A 23,241-nucleotide genomic window follows, 5' to 3' on the forward strand; every position below is an offset into this window, starting at 1 on the left:
TCAGCCAATTGATTTTACATTTTAAAAGCAAACAAACAGTAGTCGCTTTTTCATTTAATCATAATGGGTAAAAACATCCTAATTGAATAGTCTTACATTTTGCACTTGTTTAAAAACAATTGTACAAAATATTATGATAGTTAAAAAATGTTATACATCATTTAAACAACTTTCGGCATTCTACTTATAAAATTGTAATATTGTGTAACAGACAAATGGTACGTAGTGAGTATGAATCATTATGCAGTAACTGCTATAATTTTGTTAATGTTTTGTAAAAGTGAGGTTAGATTTTTCTCGTAGTTTTGTGGTACGTAATTCTTTGATATCAGTGATTGAATTTACCATCTTATTTGAACTAAAATATGCTTCTTTTTTGTGAAAAAATATGATCATCTTTTATTAATTGTTTTGATAAGTGTAAACATTAAGTGATGATATTTTGGATGAGCTAATTAATACAAATTTTGAAATGACCGGTAGACAGTGATTGTATAATTAGGTTTGCGAAACAACTTCTGTTTCAGTAAGTAAACTTTGAGAGTATTAAGACAGTTAATAGTCAAAATGAGGTAACACCTAGTTTTAGTAATGTGAATTTACCAGAAGTTTTCGAAAATAAAAATAGTGAGGTTAAGTTTGAGAATCAAACTTAACTTGTTTTTAAATAATGTAAACCAACAGGTTTGCAATACCGACAATATTATAAATAATACAGACATTTATGAAAAGCCACTTAGTAACAAATCCTCTAATATCCAGGTTAGACCTATCTTTTCTGTTTACCCTCTGGAACCACTGTTAGGTATTAAATTTCAGAGGAAGATATGTATGAATGTGAATGAAGTGTAGTTTTGTACAGTCTCAAGTCGCTGAGATGTGTGGCTAATTGAAACCCAACCACCAAAGCACACTGATATCCACTATCTAGTACTCAAATCCTTATAAAAGTAACTGCCTTTACTAGGATTTGAACATTACAATTCTTGATAGGTTAGACCTATCTGGAAAAACCAAAGTGTTTGAGCGACTGACTGACATCGATTTTTGTGGTTCTCCATACTTATATAATTTTAATGATTTAGGCACACCTTATCAAGTCGTTTCATACTTTTTTGATAAATTTGATTACAGAAGATACACATAGGTACAGTGTACAAATTAAACCAAATAAACTGTTTATACTTTCTGACCCAGCATTGCATAAATTATTAAGTATGTTAATTACAATGTTGATTGTTAAATTAGAAAATACCAGATCATATTGATATGCTAATGTAGATAACCAATTAATGGAAACAATGGGTGTAAATAAGTTTGAAGAAGTGTGAAGGTTTTTATACTTCATTAACAACACAAAAATAGTTAGATCATGATAGTCATGATAGGCTTTTCTGTTAAGAGACCTATTATTGAATTTTTAAACAAAGATTTTAGAAGTGCAGCTATGGGACCAAAATTGCCAATGATGAACAAATATGCCATGAATGTTAAGTACTAATGAAGTACAACTGTATGAAACCCCTTAAGTGGTGTTTTAAAATATTTACTAAGTGGTACCTCTGGATCACATAAAATTTTGAATCCATTCTGGTCAAGAAAATAGCCAGATGCTACCTGATGAAACCTTTGGTGTCAATTTTGTAGTAAGATTAGCGTATTTTGATAACCATTATACTATGCTCCCTTTCCTAGTTTATCTAGATTCATGTCATTGGTAAGAACAAATTCAAAACAACATATTTTTTGGATTGAAATTTCATTCAGAAAAAGAAATCAAAAAATCCCCTAGAGGAACATTTTTTGAAAATGTGGGAGGGGTCAATCCGTTTGAAGTAACCCAAGGGTGGTTGCTTGACCAATTCAAAAAAAATTAAAACTTACCCACTTGTTTCCTAGATGTTTTAGAACCTTAACACCCTTTTTTTTTTTTTTAAGCAATTTACCTGTGGCGGCTATTTTTGTTATGGTGAGCACACCTATTTTTGTGATTGTAAGGGTTTATGGAAAACACCACAACTAAAAAACAGTTGATCCTGGAAGGATGAAACAAAAAGGAATTTAATCATATTTTCTCAATGTAAAAGATTGGTCCAATGGTTTATTTATCTATCTCTCTTCTTTCTATGAGAAAGTTACCAATAATTACCATGAAAAATTGTGAAATTCACTTTTGGTAATTTTTTTCAAGAGGCAGGGGTGGCAAGCACAGTTTGAATTATATTTTTATATGTAGATATATGTTACTGGTTTAACCATAAATAATTTAATGGTGATATACTTACCCTTAAATTTTTATGAGTTTTTGAAAAATAATTTTGTTTTAAAAATTCAAATTTTGGTAACTCTGGTGATAAAAATCCCAAATTTGCACAGCTTGCAGTTTTTGTAGATGTTTATGGCAAAAAAAAGTTTCTTGTGTATTGTTTAACAAAAAAAGTTAGAACTTCTCAAAAATATCAAAAAACCTGTTAAAAGTGATGCCATTTTGACTCATCAAATAAGTGCTCCAAGGGGGTTTCTTATCTTCTTTTCACTTTACATTTTTTGTATTAGCCCCCATGTTGTTGAAATTGACGTTTTCAATATTTTTAAAATAGTTTTTTTTAAAATTATTAATGTAAGTCCTAATTTAATGATAAATTAACCAATAACTTTTTTTTGTCTTCAGTCATTTGACTGGTTTGATGCAGCTCTCCAAGATTCCCTATCTAGTGCTAGTCGTTTCATTTCAGTATACCCTCTACATCCTACATCCCTAACAATTTGTTTTACATATTCCAAACGTGGCCTGCCTACACAATTTTTCCCTTCTACCTGTCCTTCCAAAATTAAAGCGACTATTCCAGGATGCCTTAGTATGTGGCCTATAAGTCTGTCTCTTCTTTTAACTATATTTTTCCAAATGCTTCTTTCTTCATCTATTTGCCGCAATACCTCCTCATTTGTCACTTTATCCACCTATCTGATTTTTAACATTCTCCTACAACAAAGCATTTCAAAAGCTTCTAACCTTTTCTTCTCAGATACTCCGATCGTCCAAGTTTCACTTCCATATAAAGCGACACTCCAAACATACACTTTCAAAAATCTTTTCCTGACATTTAAATTAATTTTTGATGTAAACAACTTATATTTCTTACTGAAGGCTCGTTTAGCTTGTGCTATTCGGCATTTTATATCGCTCCTGCTTCGTCCATCTTTAGTAATTCTACTTCCCAAATAACAAAATTCTTCTACCTCCATAATCTTTTCTCCTCCTATTTTCACATTCAGTGGTCCATCTTTGTTATTTCTACTACATTTCATTACTTTTGTTTTGTTCTTGTTTATTTTCATGCGATAGTTTTTGCGTAGGACTTCATCTATGCCGTTCATTGTTTCTTCTAACTCCTTTTTATTCTCGGCTAGAATTACTATATCATCAGCAAATCGTAGCATCTTTATCTTTTCACCTTGTACTGTTACTCCGAATCTAAATTGTTCTTTAACATCATTAACTGCTAGTTCCATGTAAAGATTAAAAAGTAACGGAGATAGAGAACATCCTTGTCGGACTCCCTTTCTTATTATGGCTTCTTTCTTATGTTCTTCAATTGCTACTGTTGCTGTTTGGTTCCTGTACATGTTAGCAATTGTTCTTCTATCTCTGTATTTGAACCCTAATTTTTTTTAAATGCTGAACATTTTATTCCAGTCTACGTTATCGAATGCCTTTTCTAGGTCTATAAACGCCAAGTATGTTGGTTTGTTTTTCTTTAATCTCCCTTCTACTATTAATCTGAGGCCTAAAATTGCTTCCCTTGTCCCTATACTTTCCCTGAAACCAAATTGGTCTTCTCCTAACACTTCCTCCACTCTCCTCTCAATTCTTCTGCATAGAATTCTAGTTAAGATTTTTGATGCATGACTAGTTAAACTAATTGTTCTGTATTCTTCACATTTATCTGCCCCTGATTTCTTTGGTATCATTACTATAACACTTTTTTTGAAGTCTGACGGAAATTCCCCTTTTTCATAAATATTACACACCAGTTTGTATAATCTATCAATCGCCTCCTCCCCTGCACTGCGCAGTAATTCTACAGGTATTCCGTCTATTCCAGGAGCCTTTCTGCCATTTAAATCTTTTAATGCTCTCTTAAATTCAGATCTCAGTATTGTTTCTCCCATTTCATCCTCCTCAACTTCCTCTTCTTCCTCTATAAAACCATTTTCTAATTCATTTCCTCCGTATAACTCTTCAATATATTCCACCCGTCTATCGACTTTACCTTTCGTATTATATATAGGTGTACCATCTTTGTTTAACACATTATTAGATTTTAATTTATGTACCCCAAAATTTTCCTTAACTTTCCTGTATGCTCCGTCTATTTTACCAATGTTCATTTCTCTTTCCACTTCTGAACACTTTTCTTTAATCCACTCTTCTTTCGCCAGTTTGCACTTCCTGTTTATAGCATTTCTTAATTGCCGATAGTTCCTTTTACTTTCTTCATCACTAGCATTCTTATATTTTCTACGTTCATCCATCAGCTGCAATATATCGTCTGAAACCCAAGGTTTTCTACCAGTTCTCTTTATTCCGCCTAAGTTCGCTTCTGCTGATTTAAGAATTTCCTTTTTAACATTCTCCCATTCTTCTTCTACATTTTCTATCTTATCTTTTTTACTCAGACCTCTAGCGATGTCCTCCTCAAAAATCTTCTTTACCTCCTCTTCCTCAAGCTTCTCTAAATTCCACCGATTCATCTGACACCTTTTCTTCAGGTTTTTAAACCCCAATCTACATTTCATTATCACCAAATTATGGTCGCTATCAATGTCTGCTCCAGGGTAAGTTTTGCAGTCCACGAGTTGATTTCTAAATCTTTGCTTAACCATGATATAATCTATCTGATACCTTGCAGTATCGCCTGGCTTTTTCCAAGTGTATATTCTTCTATTATGATTTTTAAATTGGGTGTTGGCAATTACTAAATTATACTTCGTGCAAAACTCTATAAGTCGGTCCCCTCTTTCATTCCTTTTGCCCAGCCCGTATTCACCCACTATATTTCCTTCCTTGCCTTTTCCAATGCTTGCATTCCAATCTCCAACTATTATTAAATTTTCATCTCCTTTTACGTGTTTAATTGCTTCATCAATCTCTTCGTATACACATTCTACCTCATCATCATCATGGGCGCTTGTAGGCATATAGACGTTAACAATCGTTGTCGGTTTAGGTTTTGAATTTATCCTTATTACAATGACTCTATCGCTATGCGTCTTGAAATACTCCACTCTCCTCCCTATTTTCTTGTTCATCACGAAACCTACTCCTGCCTGCCCATTATTTGATGCCGAGTTAATTACTCTAAAGTCACCCGACCAAAAGTCGCCTTCCTCTTCCCACCGAACCTCACTAATTCCTACTATATCCACGTTTACCCTATCCATTTCCCTTTTTAAATTCTCTAGCCTACCAACCTTTTTTAAGCTTCTAACATTCCACGCTCCAACTCGTAGAATGTTATTTTTTACTTTTCTGGTGACCCCTTCCTTAGTAGTCCCCACCCGGAGATCCGAACGGGGGACTATTTTACCTCCGGAATATTTTACCAAGGAAGGCGCCTCCATTATTGCTTTTGAAAATGCAGAGCCACATTTTCTTGGAAAAAAAAACAGCTGTAGTTTTCCATTGCTTTCAGCTGCGCAGTACTCAGAGGACTGAGTGATGTTGATACGGCCGTTTAAGTCGTCCTGACTCACGCCCCTAACAACTACTGAAAGAGCTGCTGCCCTCTTTCAGGAATCATTCCTTAGTCTGGCTCTCAACAGATACCTCTCCGATATGGTTGCACCTTCGGTCCAGCTACTCTGTATCCCTGAGCACTCAAGCCCCCTCACCAACGGCAAGGTCTCATGATTCATAGAGGAGGGTTAACCAATAACAGTAGCCTAATACAATTTTGATTCAAAAATGCTTCTAATAATACTTACCCAAACTGATATTTCAATGAGTAGCCTACATCGTTTTTATAGAATTCATTTTTATTTTTGTAAACACTATAGAAGAAAAAAATAAATTGTAGCAAAATTTTAATTATTCTTCAATGATATAGCCGAATTTTGTAGCAATGAAAGTTTATTATTTAGTGTGGTTAACCAACAGCTGTGATATCTCTTCTGATCATTCTCTTAAAATTGTGCGAGAACGACCCACCACTGTAGTTAGTTCAAGTGATGTCAACTTTCACAGGACTTTGCAGATTGGTACCCACACTGGTTGAGACTTTTGAAATGATGATGGTCTAGCTGGGTGGAAAAAATGTACCTGGATAACATCATTTTTGAGGCCAATATCTACCACTTCTCCTACCCACCACTGATGGTCATATACAGAAACAATAGTCTTTTTCCTTAAGTGAATGTGGTACAATACTTGGCACAGCATGGTCTTCATAGTCCTTGGAGTTTGAAGTAAAGTAACATCTTACAATGCCTTATGGTAGGCATTGAACATACTTATGGTAGCTTCTAGTACCAACAACTCTTTCACAGCAGTCAAAAAGGTTTTTTTAGAGTTTCTGAAATGTTGGATATCTCACCTGATTTAATAAAAAAAATACTTTATGTTTTTAAGCTTCTGATTACAAAATGAATACATTTCATCAACGTTTAGTATCTGACTGTTTAATGGCCTTTGCAGGCTTGCCTTTGCTATCTTTTCGTTTGGGACCATCAATTATAAGATGTTCTGGTGGTGGGTGCAGACACAAAGTGTATTAGTGCCAGATTGCACTACCAAGATACGTCATTTTGGATGGAGTTCGCTGAACTCTGATCTTCCAATTTTTTCCTCAGGGTTTTCACTTTTAAAGGAGAAATAAAATTCATTTAAATTTATCAAAGCAAGGCACTTTTGCTTATGCACTTTGACACCAATAACACATGTGCTAACACAGTCTTTTTTACCAGGACACAACCTGCTATTATTGTCATCTTCATAAGATAACACAACTTTTTAATTTTGTTGTTACTAATTCCTGTTTTATGTATTTTACCTAACTCTGGTAGAATGCTGTGCTCATTAACTAATTCTCTAGTAACGAAACGCTCAGACACATTGAACTCTGATATTGTTTTAGATATGGTCCAAGATTGGGGAAATAAACTGATCATTTTAACCTTATCTTCTTTAGAATCAAGATTACATCTTTCTTTTGGTTTAAAATAAGACTATCATATTCGTGTGAAGAAGATTTAAGCATTTTCAGAAACTTTTGAGTCACAACACAGTACAAAATTCTTTTTTAATTTTTCAGATAGCTTATTTATTTTAAATTTTAATGCTGTTGGCCTTTGTTCTTTGCTTAATTTTTTCAATTTTGATGGAGGTGGTACACCCAAAATGCCTCAAGCATCATCCAAATGTTCAATATTGTGATGTAGAGCAATGTATCTCTTGGTCTTTGCATTCGTATAGTTCATTGTTCTGTTGAGAAAAAATATTTTTGAAACTGTTAACACAATGAGACTTTCAAATTTAAATTTAGAAAAATGTGTTCTTTTTCAGTTTGTTCCAATGTTATGTCTTAAGTTTCTCTTAACTGTTTTTTTTTATGAATTCTCATAGGGTCATACTGAAGTGTGCATAGATGTAACAAAATTTTGCTAAAAAGTTTTTTTCATGATATGTACAAACACTAGTGACATCTGAATTAATACAAAAAAATAAATTGTTGGTTTTCATCACTAAATTCACAAATTTTAATGGGTTTTTGGCACTGTACCACACAATGTTTTATGACATTCTTCAGTCACATATGGAACATTGTTTATTCATTGATTTATTTGAAATTACTTTTAAAAAATGTAAAAATTTAACAGATTTTAAGATTTGCTGGTGTAATACTAAGTAAAGCTTATTTATTTAATAAACACTTCCAAATACAGGATGAAATTTGAGACGCTTAGTAAAGATGGGAACAGGTCACTGACTAATGTCAGACTGACCAGTTTGTAACTGCAAAGCTAAATGATGCAACATGAATCTTCCTGACAGCTGGAAATGACTTCAAGCGCCTGTTATAACATGAACATTGCAGTTGATTGGTTCAGACAAGTCTGTTTCGACTGTAGTAATAAGTATAAAAATATTAAAGTGCCAAAAAGACAAGAAACCCCCTTGGAGCACTTATTTGGTGAGTCTAAATGGTATTGCTTTCAACAGGTTTTTCATGATTTTTGAGAGGTAGTGATTTTTTTATTAGTGCAATGCACAAGAAACTTCTTTATTTGCCATAAACATCTACAAAAACATTGCAAGTTTTGCAAATTTGGGATTTTTTATCACCAGGGTTACTTGAAGCCAAAATTTGAATTTAAAAAAAAAAAATTATTTTTCAAAAATTCATAAAAATTTTAGGGATAAGTATATCACCATTAAAATTATTTATGGTAAAACCACTAACATATACCTACATATAAAAAAATAATTCAAACTGTATATGCCATCCCTGCCTCTTGAAAAAAATTAAAAAAAATAAAAGTGAAATTTCACCATTTTTTACGTTCAAACGTATTGGTAATTTTCTCAGAGAAAGAAGAGAGATAGGCAAATAAACCACTGGACCAATCTTTTACCTTGAGAAAATATGATTAAATTGCTTTTTGTTTCATCCTTCCAGGACCAATAGTTTTTTAGTTATGATGTTTTCTGTAAACCCTTACGATCACAAAAGTAGATGTACTCCCCACAACAAAAATGGCAGCACAGGTAAATTGCTTAAAAAAAAGGTTGAAAGTTTAACCTTAAAGTTTAGGGTTCTGAGATATGTAGAAAACAAGTGGGTAAGTTTCAATTTTTTTGAATTGGTCAAGCAACCACCCTTGGGTCACTTCAAATGGATTGTCCCTTTTGTGTCTATCTGTACATTACAAGAAATAAATCAATTAAAATTTTTTGTAAACACTGAACCAGTGGAATTTCCAATAAGTTTTGTTGTTATTGCAAATGATCAGTGACACTCTTATTCTATACCATAACAGTGTTATACTGTACATTGTGTACACAATTTAACATACGTTCAGTTTTATATTCACTTTCATTTTGTGAGTTTTTTATAATGTACTGTACTTAATGTAACAGAGAATATAAATTCTACATGTTTTTCTGATTTGTATACATTCCAATTTAATGTAGAATGAGTTAAAAAAAAAAAACTATCTGTTTTGCTGATAGTAAGTAGGTAGATAAAAATGAACCACGTAAGTTATTGGCCAAGATCTCGGAATATATCTCAGAATATAACTGTAAGGGACTGGAGACAGTTAAACTAAAGACTATTCTAAGCGTGAGATTACATTCTCTGAGGTGAAGAAATATGTATAATTTTTTTACTTTTAAGTTTTCTGATTAAAAAAAATTTAAATATCTTCACATCAAGTTTAAGACATGTTCTACTGAGTTATGCAAAATAAACTTAAAATAGGACTACCGGAGAAACTTATAAAAAAAACTTTTAAATAATTGTCAACGTCAGTATTCAGTAAAGAACAGTCTTTAACAAATACAAAAAATATAAATATGAGTCAAATTAAAAATCACTTCCTTTTTTAATTTGATTCATAACATTAGTTCTTCACATCTATAGATATTATCAAAAGATACATTTTTCAAAATTCCTAAATGTAATTCCAAACACATAATAATATTAATATTAGTTTTGGAGAAATGTTTGTGTTGATTAACTGTGAAGAGATGATAAGGACATTTATCCAAGGTTATTTAAATTGATAACAATGTACTCCAGAAAGGATTTTACATTTTCAAAGATTCAAGAGAGATTCATGGGATCAATGAAATACTGTTTCAATTCCTCATCAGATCAGAATATAGCCAGAATTTCAGGAAACTTTGGCTTCCTGATTTGCATGAAGAAATTACCACTTCACTTCTCATTTTTCTAGGTATACCTTGGATGAGAAGCTTGTTCTTTTTAAAATCACTATACCATTTTTTTTATGAGTTGTGTATCATGTCTTGTTCCATATAAACCACCACAATTTTAAATTCAGACGAGAATTAACTTTTAAATAATATTGATAGAATGGGAATTACCTGCTCTCAGTATTTAACTGAACTTGTAATTTACACTAACAAAATAAATTTTTTCTAATTTTCAGACTTTATTTAAATTTTTCATCGTCTATGTTTGCCAAATGCTTTTACAACCTTAAAAAAGAGTTATCCACTTAACTATTGTGATTATTAAAATTTTTAACTATTATACTTATTTAAATCTTTATAAGCTAATGTTTAAGTTTCTTGTTTAATTTTTATTTTTCTGAACTCGTAAAATCAAGTTACAATATGAATATGACACCAGCAATTTAAAGTTAAAATTATTAAATAAATTAATTAAAAATCCTGCCTTGATTGTAATTAATGAATGAATGAAATCCATCGGGCTTATATTCATGTAATATTTTTTACAGACCTTCAGAAATTTTTTTTTATGTAAAACCTACATTTTTTTAATACTCTATTTGCTTACAACTTATAATTTCATAAGAAGGTACTAAAATATAAGGAGGTATATATGGTACATAAGAAGGTCATAAATTATAATTAATCTCATATTATCAAACAAACTTTCAGTGTGATTAGGAAAAACTACCATTTCACGGTCGTTAGAAAATATTTTAAATTCTGAAGTCGGCAAAAAGATTATAATTTCTCAATTTTTTGCCATCTCAGTAAAGCATTCAACTTAGTTCTGTATTTTTTGTCGGTGAAAACGGTGAAAATAGTTATCTTATCAGAGGAACTGCTTACTTTTGGTTAAAATCATACCTTACTAATTGTTAACAGGTAGTGAAATTTCAAATTTCAATGTCACTTCAAGATGTCTAACTCAAAGGGAAGCATCCTCGGTCATTCTTTTATATAATGATCTTCCTCAAAATCTTGAACTATTCATTATTACAGTCTTCGTAAATGATAGACCTCTATTAATATCTGAAGACAGTTATTAAAAAATAAAAAATTGAAAATAGGAGTGAAAAAGAATTATTCTGTGGATGGATATCTAAAGTATAATGTCATCACTTCCCTCAAAGTCAGAACAAATTTTTAAGATTAAAAAAAGGCTGTCTGATCAATGTCATCAGGGCTAGGAACAGGAGGGTGGTGTGGCGATCGGAAGCGTCACAAGGTGGGTGTCTTCCCCTATGGGGTTGGGATGTCTGATCAATGTTTGGCACCATAAGTATGAATTATGTGGACTAATATTTAGAAAATTAAAAATTTTATCCTTCTTTTTGTGGTAATGAAAGAGCTATCTTTTATAAACAGAAAAGTTTATTATTTAAAAAAAAAGAGAAATATTTTTTAAAATACATCTGTTCCAAACGAAGTAAAAGAACCATTTCTTTTGTAAATTAATACAGTGCTTTAATGTTCTTATTAATGTTTATATGTTTTTATTTTTTAATAAAATACCAAACAGTTTAAAAAAATCTTATAACAAATCTATTTAAAATATAATTAAAAGATTTTATTTTACAGAAAATATTAATCTGTCAATGAATTTTAAAATAAACTAATCAAACATTTTTTTTAAACTCTTGAATTTTCTGTATCCCATTCAATGTATGAGGACGGTCCAGAAAGTAACTTAAGTTTGTGCCTAGCATGGAGATAGGTGGGGATAGAGTCGCCATTTTGGTGTCAAAACGTTTCTATACTCAGTACACATCAAGTTGTTGTAGTGTGTGGACTGTGAGCTTTCTACTTTGTTCATTGTGAATTATTGAAATGTGTGCTTCAATAGAAAATCCTACGATTTGAATAGAAAAACCTCATACCGATTGAAATTCATTGGCGACTTTGTGAGGTGTACGGAGATAGAATAATTAGTGAAGGTGGAGTGAGGCAGTGGTGCATTCAGTTTAAAAATGGCCGCACCAGTGTTCATGAAGAGAACCACAGTGGTCGGCCTAGCCTTGTGACTGATGAACCGATGATGAAAATCAACTATAAAATTTGTGAAAATTACCACATTATGATTACATAACTCTCACTTCATTTCCCCAAAATTTTACGAAGTTTATTGCATGAAATTTTATCGGGTCAAGCTTGGTTATCAGAAGTTTTGTGCAAATTGGGTTGGAAAAAATCGAAGGCAGCAGATTTCTACAGAGAAGGAACTGAAAAGCTTGTGCATGATCGTTATAAGTGCCTCAATTTAGATGGCGACTGTGTAGAAAAATATTTAAGATTATCCCGTTTAAATGTGTATATAATAAAATTTATTTTTTTTTATTTGGTTGGTTTTTTATTTCAAAACATAAGTTACTTTCCGGACAGCCCTTTTATATATAAACATGTGATTGAATAATTTTCATTGACGTCTAATGAATTGCGAATTATTTTGTAGTGAATTTTGTAATTACTATCTTCATGTAAATACATGAAGAAAAAAGAATTTAATTTTAAGATAAAGAATAATCGTATAGTCTGCGATACTACTCTGATCTAGACTTTACTGTGGTTTTCTTTTATCCATCCATGTAAATGCTAGAGCAGTTTTTTTTATTCATGTATCATGTCTACCCATCTCTGACTTGATATATGTAATGTATTGTTATGTAAACGTAAAATATGAAATATTTGTAGCAATACTAAGCCTGAGCAAGATTTGAACTAAGAACTTTCTAAATCAGAATTGAGTAATATATGACCGATTATCGATCCATGATGTATTTTATGAACTTTTATTTTGCAAATAATGTAATAAATATATGTATGCATTTCGAGATATGTTATATTAAACCATAACATAAAAAAAAATGAACTACATTAATAATTATGACACTTACTGCCTGTGCATGTATTAGTATTGTTACGTTAGGACTGAATTATATCAGTTGCATCATTCTGACTAAAGTACTGCTTGGCTGTTTTTAACCACTGATTGCAACGCATTAATAAGTCATTTAACAAACCCTGAACTTAGTATTGAACTTTGCATTAATATACATTTTAATATTTCTCACTAAAATTTTAATGAGAATGATGTAATAAAATAAACGTGTATAAAAAAATTTACTTTAATAAAAATCCTAAATCCATTATATATAAGCCAGCTTGTTCTAATTTCAGTGGCTTTTGTGTGCAGTTAATAACATTCTCTTATACCATGTTTGAACCATATAATGGTTTATTCTCCCATGAACATGAAGAAACTGCTTTCCATAAATCTTCACTCTACCATACAATTTCAACTTCAAAGAGTCATAATTAAAATATTTTTAATTCTTTTCTAATGATATGTAATTAATTGAAATTAAAAACAGGTGATCTTAACATTAATACGATAAAACTCATATCAGAGTTTAATTGTATAAATTTACAGTTTAATTAACTTCTCATGCACATCAGGTTACATCATTTCCCCCCAAAAATTAAAAAAACAAAACTTTTAAACATATCTCCTGATTATAATTTATTACCTTAATTATAATATAAATAACAAATCTATTGTCTTTATAAAAAGTCAGATTTTATAGTTAATAATTTGTTTAAAATTGATAACATGATACAAACTGAATTATCAGGAACTCATGCTATGTACAGCAATAATTATTTAAGTATCATGAAGTCAATAATCATTTCTAAATTACATAAGTTTAATAATGAGAATAGATAACCTGTTTTTCCATAATTGATTGATCTGGTTTTAAGAAATATTTGCAATAATCCTACATTCATGTATTGCCAATTTATTAATGATGCAACCAAAAGGGATAATCTTCATAAATCATTGGTAAAGGATCACATTATGTAGGTTTGAGAATAAGAAAGCCTGCAAAATTTGTAACATCTGGAGCAAAATTCTCAAAATATAAACCATGACTATGCTAAATGTCTTTTCGCTGCAGTAATAAAGATTTATGTTTCATCATTCAGATGATAGAAGAATTTGTTAAGGAAGATGTTTTAAGAATTTGTGAAGGAAGATGTTTTAATGAAATGTATAATCTTAGTTTTATAAGCAGAAAGAATCATATTTTGATAGAGGCTCCAATAAAATATATTATTAAATGATCCATTGATGTGAGACGTTATTTAATATTCTTTTACCATCTGTTATACCATTTTCTAATGGAATCAGTATCAGATTCATTCTACTTCAAAATACTTGACAAGACAGAATGATCTAAGTGAGAAATTGTTACATGGTGAAAATATTCCCAAAATATGGGAAGATGTATTTTAAGAGTAGACAACTCTCCACAGAACTTTGAGATATCTTGATAGGTTTATTGAATCAGATGACTGAAAGAATTACGAGGGACATTTAATAATTAAAGCGACAAATTGATGTAGAGAAAAAGTGGTTCATCCAGTGACAATGAAACTTTTTGAGGGTCAAGTTGGCAACTTTGGGAACACATATAATCAACTGTGTGATCATAATTAATCTTAACATATTCTTTTTTTGTTGATTTCAGAATGTCAGCTTCACTTGAAACGTGTACGTGGAAGAGCAACATTCAGTGATATGATTTTTGCTATCAGAGGGTGTGAAACCGGCGAAAATTTACTCAAGAATAAAAAAAGTAATTAATATTTATTTTTATTATTTTAGATGTGAATAAGGATATCAGAGATTAAATTCCACGGAAAACTAAATGAACTGTTCTGGCATTTGCCCTATTGTATCAAGGCAAAACCTTGATAAGAACAGCCTAGCAATATTTATGTCTATGATACATTGTCAGATTACAGGCATATAACGTAAATTTAAAATACATATACATTATGATATTACAATTTTAATTATAATAAATATTTATGATTAATAAATTTCTTCCGCATTTGATGTTCTTTTTCCCTGTAAAAAACAAAAAAAAAATTATTCTTGAAGAGAATATAGAAAGAATTGAGTGAAAAAACACATTATGTGACCCGTTCATTATAAGTTCATTATAAGTACGAGTATATTACATTTTAGTTCTAACAATTGATTAAGAATGTATTTTTGATATATATAATGTTAAAAAAGGCCTGTATAATATGAGAAGAAAATTACAATGAATGTAATCCATATATGTTGATTAACAGAATAAAAGTTCTTAAAGTACTTTGAGAAATAAACTCAAACATAGAAATTTACAATTATGTAATCTATTCTGATTGTTTGAAGATAAAAGTATAAATAGTATTTTGATCCTGTGTACTGATATTTGCCATATATATGTATTTCTGGTTTTGCAACAAAAAAATTAAAAAAAAAACAGATCAGGTATGTTTCCATTATAAATAAATCAAAAAATTATTGTGCTTTATTGAGTAACAATCATTTAATATGCTTAATTTACAAAATGTATGAACAGAATTGTGCCTTTCATATGAGTGATGTAAACAAGACAAATCAATTTCAATACGTGGTATACATCGTTGTGCTACTCCATGGATTAATAAAAGGAACTACCTCAGAATTTGCCTTTAAGGACCAAGGAAAACTGTGGTAAAACCTTGATCACAGCAACATTACAAAATCATAATTCTTATAAAACAAAAAATTGTGCTTAAACATATATAAAATAATTTTTTTGAAAATTCAAATAATTCTACAACATATTCAAAAAATAACAAATTAACCACCAAAATACAGTAACAAAAAAACCTAAAAAAGTGGAGTTATTACAAATTTTGTGGTAGAGGGTTTGTTTTCTAACTTAAGTTTTTATTTCTTTTTTGTTATTTGTTTGATGTAATTATAGAATTGTGTTCAGACTGATGTGGGATCCCGTGAAAATTGATATTAGTTTTTTTAGGTTTTACTGTTACTGTGTTTTGGTGGTTAGTTGTTATCTTTGAATATATATAATCTTTTATAAGAACATTTTAGTCGGTCCATTATCCAAGTCTCTTCGATGGGACTGTTTGGACCTTCATCTCATCACTCATCTTCCGATTCTAAAAGATTACTGAAATTAAATTTTTGAGTAATAAATTTTAAATTAATGATGAATAAAAAAAATTAGCAAATATTTCAAATAATTTTTCATTTGTTAAAAATAAATATTTTATTAATAATCTATTAATTATGATTCTGGCTATCTAAAAATATTCTGCTGTTGCCTGCTATATGTAATGTATGTATTTCTATGCAATTTATTCAAATAATCAATTTATATTGTTCAAGCTGTAATTTTCTTTTAACCACAATAAATATATATATATAAATGACTTGTGTTTTTATTGTTTTTCTGTTATTAATTTTAGTGTTCTATTATAATGTTTCTTTATAATAATATACTGTATGTTCTAAAATTTTAACGTGTTGAGAATTTAAACTATCCATCTTCCGATTTGTTTTGAATTTTTAATGTTTAATTGTATATAATTTTTTGTATTTAATTAAACGATAATAATTACTTTATTTGAAAGCAATATCTATTTTAAAATTTATGTTGAATCGATTACATTTATTACCAAATTACAGTTGAATTCATAACAAAAGGGCTTCTGTAAAAATAAAAACTATAAATAAAATTATTGAAAATAATGAATGGTATAATAAAAAATAATGTTAATTCCTGAATTTAGTTATATTTCATTATAAGCATATAGAACCAGTATCGATATAAATTCAGTAATAATATTAAGTGGCAATGCCAAACCATATAACATGTAAAATGAGTTACATATTAATATGTATTGCTTTTTCTCAACCAGTTTGTTTCTGCACTACCAGCAGAAAATTGTAGCAACTGACAGAAAAAATCTCAGTAGATGCTGTTGTTACATCATTCAATAATACTTACATGTTCTGTTCAACAGTTGTATACCTATTATCCAGTTCTGTTATATAATTAGTGGAATTTGTCTTTTTACATAACTGGTTATACATAACTGGGTATTTGGCGTACCTGCATCAACTGTTTGACATAGAACATTATGACATGCAACCTTATTTTTGACTTGAGCTTACATGTTAATACTATGGGATTTAATTCAATGTGATAATTTGGTACGTGTAACCGTAGCATTGGTAAATGTAAGCATTTAGTTCTGTGTTCTATGCTATTCATCTAATTTGAATTTTTTTGTCTTTTCCTTATCGTTTCATTATCTTGCAAGATTCCACTTTTAACATAAAATCTTCCCCTAAACTAATTTTCTTTTTCTTTAGTCAGTCAACTGTATAATTTTTGTTGGAAAATTTGCTACCTTATCTTCTTGGGTGTAATGGTACTGTTGGTCTTGTGTTTATTAATTGAACAATCTTCAGATGAATAAAAATTTATTACTGTGCACTAATGAAATTGCTTGTGCCAGTTGCTTTCTTTTCAGTGCTTTTCTGTTTCTGAGATGACAATGGTTTTAAAGTTAATGGCTCTTTTTTAATTCTTACAATTCTTTTAGACATCCCGGTACCATTTACAGTCTGTTGTAATTTTTTTTTAATTAATAATAAAAGTACTGACTTGCTTCTTCAGTCATAATTTTCACAACATTTACAGTAACGTTTTTTGTTTGTTTAGCTATGAATGTCTTTACCGCCTAATCTAGACATTATCTAGACTTGTAAAGGAAACATTAAAAAGTTAAACAACAAAGTATAAATAAAATCAAGATACTGTTGAACAAAATTAATAAAAAACATAAACACTAGTTTAAAAAACACTAATAGAAGCAGCCATAAACATAAAAAAAAAAAAAATACTTATTATATATTTACATAATTACCACAGATGCAATGAGAACACTGAATATTTTTTCTAGATGTAAATAAAAAATAATACAAGAGAAAATTTCTTTATAATAGTATAAGACAGGAAACTAATAATAGTGATGATGTATTGTGCTGATGAAGCCTAGATGCATAATGGCAATGAATTGATTTATTATTAATGCAGTACAGTTTTGTTTTGAGGTTATACCTTTGTTTTTCCTGTTTAGCCTCTGGGAATTACCATTCAGGTATTACTTTAGAAGATGAATGAGGATGATATGTATGAGTGTCAATGAAGTGTAGTCTTTACAATCTCAGTTCGACCATTCCTGAGATGTGTGGTTAATTGAAACCCAACTACCAAAGAATACGGGTATCCACGATCTAGTATTCAAATATGTAAAAGTAACTGATTAACTAGGACTTGAATGCTGGAACTCTTGACATCCAAATCAGCTGATTTGTGAAGACATGTTCACCACTAGACCAACTCGACGGGTTTTGTTTTGAGGTTGTATTGTTTTAAGTAAAAAAAAATATCAGAGGTTGTCATTTGTTAATTCTTCAGCTTAAAATGAACAAACTGTTCCTGATTCATAAATTGCACAATATTTATAATACATCTCAAAAGTACACCTTTTATTTTAGATACTATGTTTCCATACGGTTTTATTTTTAAATCATGGACTCAGAGGACTGGCCGTTAGTATATAGATACTCAGCCAGATGGAAACAAGAACTAGTTATTAACTGTAATGATCTAGGAAGCTGTGACTATTTGTATTAATCTTTACTTACTTAGTTCATGTATTTTTATTTTTAATAAACTACTCCTGGTCGCAAAGTTTCTAGAGCAAGAGGTCAACCTTAAAATTAGCTCCTAAATTTAGGCAGTCTAACCAGCACACCCAAATTTATCCACACGCACTTAAAAACTCATGTGACACCTCCCCTGGACCTGACAACATTTGTCCGTGTGTGCTCACACACCATCCCAATGCAGCACTACAACACCTGTTATTTATAGTGATTTATTCTCTGCATAAGTCTTCCTACTCATCTGGTCAGAAGTCATTGTCGTACCATTACTTAAACCTGGTAAAGTTAAGGCATGCCCCTCAAGCTACCGCCCAATATCCTTGACAAGCATTTTATGCAAAGTGATGGAAAGAATGGTGAACCACAAGCTTACATGGTACTTAGAAAAACATTGGGTTTATCTCCAGAACAATGTGGTTTCCACCAAGGATGATCTTCCATTGACCATTTAGTGTCACTGCATACAGCTATTCAAAATGCTTACTACTAAGCCCAGAGCCATTTCACTATTTTCTTTGATATAAGGAAGGTGTATGATATGGCCTGGTGACATGATATTCTAAAACACGTAAAGAATAGGGAGTCAAGGGCAATATGCTTGCTTTTATTAGGGGTTTCTTAAATGACTGAACTTTCTGAGTTCATGTTGGAGAATTTTTATCAATTTTTACCTTTGAGAATGGAGTGCCTCAAGGAAATGTATTAAGTCCACCTTGTTTGTTATAGCCATCAACAGTATTACTAAATGTGTGCAACCACCTGTTTAGTATTCTTTATTTGTTAATGATTTTTTTGTATGTATTACGTCCCGTTCAACAGTCACCACAGAGAGATTACTACAGAATACTATATCTTGCCTTGAAGCTTGGTCCAAGTTTTCATCTTTTCACTTGAGAAAACAAAATTTTCTCTCCCGTGGGACCCTTTTATTCCACAAGTCTTTCTTAACGGAGAGCTAATTGCAATCTCTCCTGATGCCAAGTTTTTAGGTTTACTTTTTGATAGCCGTCTTATGTTGGTCAAACACATCAAACAAATAAAAACAAAATGTTCCAAACTTTTAGATAGCTGTGAGTCCTTAGCAACACCAATTGGAGAACCGATCAGTCATATACAAGTATGTTATATTTTTATTATTTCTCAGTTTGTTCCATTTAGATTATGGTTGTGTTGCTTATTGTTCAGCGCACCATACTGTGCTTAAAATGCTGGATGTTGTACATCATGCATTCCTTCCTTGCTACAGGTGCATTTAGATCAAGCCCTGTCATAACCATACTTGACTTGTTGACTGTGGTGAGCCATCACTTTGGGATAGATGGGACTGGGCATCATTGCCTGTCTTATAGCACATACAAATCACCAAATTTTAATACAGTCCTTGGTAATCCTTATTTACATAAGTAAGAGGACCATCCACTTTATTATACAGGGCCTATGAGAATTTGTAACCAGCGTTTACTACACCATATAAATCTTGACACACCTATTTTTCTAACATATCCCTTGTGGAAAATCAATTTTATAAATTTCATTTTTGACCTCACTGTATACAATAAATAATCAACATCACCTATCGTCTCAGCAAATGTTCGTCATATTCTCTCCAAGATAAACCCAGACACAGATGGATTGAAACAGAATGATACTGTTGGATACACATTTGGATGAATTCATTCATTAGGTTAATGAACGAACCTAATGTTAATGTTTGGCCTACCTAATATTAAAAGAGTATTTTCTACTGAACTATTAGCTATATATAAGACTTTAAATATTATCAACCCAAAGTACCATCATATCCTTATTTGTAGCGACTCTTGTATTGCACTCCAAGCTTTAGAAGATTTGTATTCTAGACACTTTATCGTTCTAGATATCTGTAACATAATCGCTGAGTTGAACTTTTATAACGCACAAGTAGGTTTCTGCTGGATTCCTAGCCACGTGGGAATTCTAGGTAATGAATGTGCAGATTCTGATGCTAAAGACACATTTAGTCAACCATCTTTCATTACTCATGTTACTACATCTGTCTTTATTAACCGTGTGAAACTCACTCTTCACACAAATTGACAAGATGACTAGATTGCTACAATAGACAACAAACTTCTACTTATCAGAGATTCTGTGTTGCCATGGGACACTTCCCACAGGAAAATTCACCCAGAGGAAGTGGTCCTCTGCTGATTGCAGGTAGGACATAGGAGAGCTACTCATGGTACCTGATGTCAGCAGAAAATGCACCACTTTGTGTAAGATATGACTGCCACTTAATTGTGCACCACATCCTTGTGGATTGCATATGGTTATGCGGCCTTGTGTCATAAATTTAAATTGCCCAGAAACATTTGTTGAATTCTGGTCAATAACAAGGAAATTTTAGATCACCTGTTTCTATTGTTATGACATATTAGTATTATGCATAAAATTTAATATTTTATGTACATATTTTGTATTGTGAAGAGTTTTTTAATATAGTTGTTTTATCTTTTAACTTATTTTTTATGATAGTTTTTTATTCTGTTATTTGAGAAGGGTCCTTTACACCTCTCTCGAACTTTGTTAAATTTTATTTATGTTTGTTTAAATTTTTTTTTGTTTCTTTTTGAATAAATTTAATTTTTTGTGATAGTTTATCTTCGTTATTAGTTAGTATGTTATAAGTTTTAGTTTTTATTTCTATTATTTTGGTTTTAGTCTAGTTTTAGGTTGTTTTTTTTTTTGTTATAATATATTTTAGCTATTATATTAGTTGTGTTTGTTTAATTTTATCATTTTTAGTTATGTTTTTTTCTCTTATATTTTTATTCCAGATGATTATAACAAACAAGCCTTTTTTACCACCCCCCCAAAAAAAAACAAAAGAAATTATTCACATACTATTCTCTGTTTTAAATTTATCTCATTATTAATATTTATATTCAGCCACCATCATATAACCAAAAATTATAAAATACAATTAAGTATAATTATAAACCTTTTTGAAAATCCCCTGTCATATTTAAAAAATTGTATTATAATTTTTATGGATGTCAACATAATTTACAAAAGTAATGTTTTCAAAATATTGAGTTGACCCATTTTCTACTTTTATCTGCATAAAACATCATATACACTTATATTAATTAATTTTATAACTAGAAAATCTGTATAAAAAGCTTTTTGAAATTTTATTTGATTATTTATGCAATTCAAATTAATCTTATATAATTAAAAATGTACAGGATGTGTTTTGAGCCCATCCATTGAAACATTTCATGTTTTGGTTTGCTTGGCATTTCTCCTGCCACCACCCCATTCAGTTGCCCCAAAGCATAAGACCGAATGTCTGTGCCACAAACGGCTACTGAGCCTCGAAACAGTTTAGCGACCAGTGTCCTAACTAGCTCCTAGAGCTAACCTAAAAGTGTGAGTGGAATAAGCGTGGTATCATACACCATTCGCTTGCGTGTCCCACCGCCCACTTTTCATATATCACCAAAATGGGTAGGTGCACCCCATCAACTACTAAAACATATATATATATAATTAAATTTATCTTGTCAAAGACAGCAATTCGCTGCCATGCCTACGCCAGTGAATGCCAGAAAGTACCTGCCCACCATTAAAGCACTTGGAGCCTTAATCTGGCTGGTAGCCAGCCATATTTCTCGGTTAGCTTTCTACAGCAGTGCGGTAGGAGTATTTTCCCTTAGGTAAACTACTGATGTCAGTTAAACAAAGCAACACATCAAGGAACTCTCACACTGTTTGACAATGCAGCTCTTGCCACATTGACTTGCCGCTTGTGAGTGGCCAATTTTCCCATTGACCTCTAAGTTCCAGGGTGGCCTGAGTTCTGGCCCCCCCAAGAGCTGGGCAGTCGAACATCATGTGTTCGTTCGACTGGACCTCCTCGTAGCTCATCAGTTGCCAGGCGGAACTGAAACAAATATTGGTTTAAATTTACGTGGTTGGAGAGCACTCGGGCTCTTGTTGCTCTTAAGCCAATGATTGTTCTTACAAAAGGATAAAGAATAGAACAAACAAAACAGAAAAGGTACTCTGGTACCATGTTAAGAGATAACTCCAAAATTAACCACAACTAAGGATAGATCCTTGTATAAGTTTATACAGGATTTGGGGGATGGTATACCTCTCTGTTTTTGTTGTTTCTTATTATCATTACATTTTGCTTTTTAACCCCCTCTTTTCATACCACATTCTGACATGTTATTTTTTAATTGTAAAATAATCTGTTGAAAACAATATGGTTCATCCCCAAAATTAACGTGTCCTCTGTACACCTTACATAATTTATTTTTCTTTCTCCAACACTGGTACCTTCATCCTCTTTTACAGTATTTTGATCTTACCCTTTACATTCATGTTAAGCGAGGTTGGGGATAGACCCAATCTCCTTGCCTTCCTCTCTTCTTAGATAAAAGCAGTTTAATCCATCGTTTTCATAGCTGTTTTCTGATTGAGAAACAATTCTTTAATTAAGTCTGTCTTCTAATCTAGTCTTCAGCTGTGTAATACTTCCATAAGCTTTTTTCATTTGACAGAGTTGAATACTTTTCCATACTTATTCTTTTGATGATTTATAAACACTTCTTACCCATTTCTTATTAGCTAAATTCTTTCCTTCCATTTTCTTCCAATTCTTACTCATATTTTTCCAATTCTTCCTGAATCC

General features: G+C 31.1%; 1 long non-coding RNA gene across 1 annotated transcript; it reads left to right on the plus strand.

Annotated features, from left to right (window-relative positions):
- The first annotated feature begins 224 nt into the window (after positions 1 to 224).
- Positions 225 to 16,260, plus strand: LOC142317373 (uncharacterized). Its single transcript, XR_012754725.1, has 2 exons — positions 225 to 526; positions 14,509 to 16,260. It is a non-coding gene; the product is annotated as an uncharacterized LOC142317373 (long non-coding RNA).
- The last annotated feature ends 6,981 nt before the right edge of the window (positions 16,261 to 23,241 follow it).

The sequence above is a fragment of the Lycorma delicatula genome, chromosome 1 (assembly GCF_047948215.1).
Source record: "Lycorma delicatula isolate Av1 chromosome 1, ASM4794821v1, whole genome shotgun sequence".
Classification (NCBI taxonomy): domain Eukaryota; kingdom Metazoa; phylum Arthropoda; class Insecta; order Hemiptera; family Fulgoridae; genus Lycorma; species Lycorma delicatula.